We start from the raw sequence: 3,607 nt of genomic DNA, 5'->3' as shown, positions 1-3,607 counted from the left end.
GGTTTCAATACAGGTTTAATGCTATTTTCTCACCGACAATCAGTGTCCTATTAAAATATTTATATTTAATATTATATTTAAAATTTAATAAAATAATATTTTTTTTATAAACATTTGAATTTTGAATTTTGACAACATTTATCAAATGTAAAATTTAAAAATGATTTTGTAGTTAAAAATGTATAAAATGCTAAATTTTTAACGCTAAGTATTGGCAGAATAATACAGAAATACAGAATAATATCTTGAAAACACCGACCATTACAAGTGACCCACTTATAACCTACGTTACAGCAGATCGACACCCATTTGCCCTCATTCTTTTTAAATGTTATTCATTTTTATATATATTTATTATTGTCGTATTTTGAAAACACCGTAGATAACAAAAAAAAAAAATTAGAAGTACTAAGTTTACCGCTTTATTTTATTGGTAGAAATCACATAATTATTTATAACCCATAAGATATATATTTTATAATTTATATATCTTTATCATTTCACGATCTATTGTTTTGGTCATGAACATAGTTGTAAGTTGCTGTGTTGGGCAGTTACACTAGTGACGTAACGAGAATTACAGCGTTTTTTACAATATCCTATAAGTTACCTATAAGTTACTTAAGCTTAATCCATGTTTCGAATTAAACTTCTAAGTCCATAAGCAGCTATTTGCAAGCACGAATTTAGGATATATTTTAATGATTGTGGGGGGGGGGGGGGGGGGTGGGTATTAAATTATATTTTCGAAGATTAATTGCTTGGTGTTGCAATAAAGTTATTAAAAATGTAATCATCTCTATTTGAGGACATTCATTATTTTCATATTCAAATGTCACCGCTTTGATAAATGTTAGTTTTCTTTAATCTAAATACTATTAATTTTATGATGAAATAATAGGCATATCGATATAATTATTATTACAATAATAAGTAATTATATTTTCATTATTACATGTTTTAGTTTTTATGAATGCCGAAATTAATTCAAGCAATTACACAGATCGGCAATAGTAATTATCGTATTCAAATAAATATAAAGTCAATATTATACGAAATGACTGTATATTTCTAATAATGGCCACCGAAGTATCAAATACAGTCTATAGATGATATTGTCCACCAGGACAAAACTTTAGGTATCATAGTTATTTATTTTCCAAAATTTATCACCTTTAGAATTCTGAACATATTATATATAGTCTGTTCTCGTCTAGAATTCAGACCATATCTTGGAAACTTTATTGCTGGAATTCTGTTAAAAATGTATAAAATGCTAAATTTTTAACGCTAAGTATTGGCAGAATAACCGACATCGCTCATTTAATATTATCTTGAAAACACCGAACATTACAAGTGACCCACTTGTAACCTACATTACAGCAGATCGACACCCATTTGCCCTCATTCTTTTTAAATGTTATTAATTTTTATATATATTTTATTTTTACTTATGTAGTCTGATAAATTGAATAGGTTAGTAGGTTACTAACCTATATTATAATATATATAATTGGCAAAAGTTACTTATGTTAAAAAAAGGTACTTAAAAATTGTTCGCACTTATTTTACAATAAATTTATTAAACTACAAATATAGATTTTTTCTAAACAGTTGTAACTTTTTTGTTATTTTTGAAACAGATGCGTCATATTATATCTAAAGAAATAAGAATTAACTATTAATATTAAAGTGTGTTTTTCCTTTTAAACCATTGTAATAGAATGGTTACTTATCTACCTTTATTACTTTTATCCGAGTAATTTAGACACTAGATATTTGAAAATATAGGTACAACGCCTTTTTAAAGACTTCATATTACATCGTACATCAATGTTATATAAGTATATAACACGGCTTAAAGCAGCATATTATATTATTTACCTTTTGACCTAATTAGTGAATAGAGCTTCGAGGTCCGACGAGTATTTCGGCGAGTTTACATTAATTATAACATTATCGTCTTGCAGCATGGTCAATGGATTCAAGAGTTGTTCAATATTGCACTTTACACATTTTCATCGGGTTGATCATTTTTTAAATATCAACAAGTTGAAGAAGTATCAACATGATTTAACTTACTAAGGTTAGCAACATTAATATATGTTTCTTCCGAAAAATTAAGAAATAAACCAGACATTATATTTTTCTACGTAGGTAATGAATTTGAAATTTATAATAATAGTAGGTAAACTACTATTACTACCCAGGTATATTGTTAATAACTATAAAAGCATAATATCACATTTATATCACAAATTATCGTTATTAACTTTTGAGGGCAACTATAGTTACTATATTCGTAAAATGGCGTAATACATAATTTTGATATATTTAGGCAATAGCTTAAAATTAATCTAAATATTTTGAAAATTTCGGTGTTTATAACTAGTAAAAGTAATAATACATATAATATGTAAAAATTTCCCGACTAATACTTTTTGTTTAATTTGTATTGCATCATAAAGACTATAATCAGTTTTTTACACATGAATATCCAATTTTGCCGAAATATAAACTTCAGACACTCATAAAAAATATTAATGTATTTACGCTCAAAATTGTATGTAATTTTAGATTCTGAGTGGAGCGAGGAAGCTAGTGGTTTTACAATGGTGCTTATTTGTATTTATTTTTATTTTATCCTGTATACATAATTTATACAAGAAGGAGTGCTTTGAATTCAACATACAGAATTGGATCAAGATGGTAAAGAGGTCCTTCTTCGATTTTCTTACTAGCTATTTAACGCCACGAGAAAAACCACAGTCAAATTACAAAAAACCGTTTTCCAACGCTTTGCTTATCGTCATATAAACGAATAAAAAATTATAATATTAATTCTACTTACAGCCCATATTAAAAAATAACAAAATAAAATGTCCAGACTGACAAACCATCTCCACTCAGAATCGTTTTTTTTTTACAACGATATTATATCATTGAATTCAAGTTTAATGCATTCCATTATACATTGACCCACTTGTAAGTTGTAACCTACTGTACATAAGTCCATAAGCAGCTATTTGCAAGCACGAATTTAGGATATATTTTAAGGGTTGTGGGGGTGGGTATTAAATTATCTTATCGAAGATTAATTGCTTGGTGATGCAATAAAGTTATTAAAAATGTAATCATCTCTATTTGAGGACATTCTTCATTTTCATATTCAAATGTCACCGCTTTGATAAATGTTAGTTTTCTTTAATCTAAATACTATTAATGTTATGATGAAATAGTAGGCATATCGATATAGTTATTATTACAATAATAAGTATTTATATTGTCATTATTACATATTTTAGTTTTTATGAATGCCGAAATTAATTCAAGCAATTACACAGATCGGCAATAATAATTATCGTATTCAAATAAATATAAAGTCAATATTATACGAAATGACTGTATATTTCTAATTATGGCCACCGAAGTATCAAATACAGTCTATAGATGATATTGTCTACCACGACAAAACTTTAGGTATCATAGTTATTTATTTTCCAAAATGTATCACCTTTAGAATTCTGAACGTAGATATATAGTCTGCTCTCGTCTAGAATTCGGACCATATCTTGGAAACTTTAATGCTGGAATTCTGTTAAATTGT

This window comes from Acyrthosiphon pisum, chromosome X (genome assembly GCF_005508785.2).
Source record: "Acyrthosiphon pisum isolate AL4f chromosome X, pea_aphid_22Mar2018_4r6ur, whole genome shotgun sequence".
NCBI lineage: Eukaryota > Metazoa > Arthropoda > Insecta > Hemiptera > Aphididae > Acyrthosiphon > Acyrthosiphon pisum.
This window is presented reverse-complemented; position numbering follows the sequence as displayed.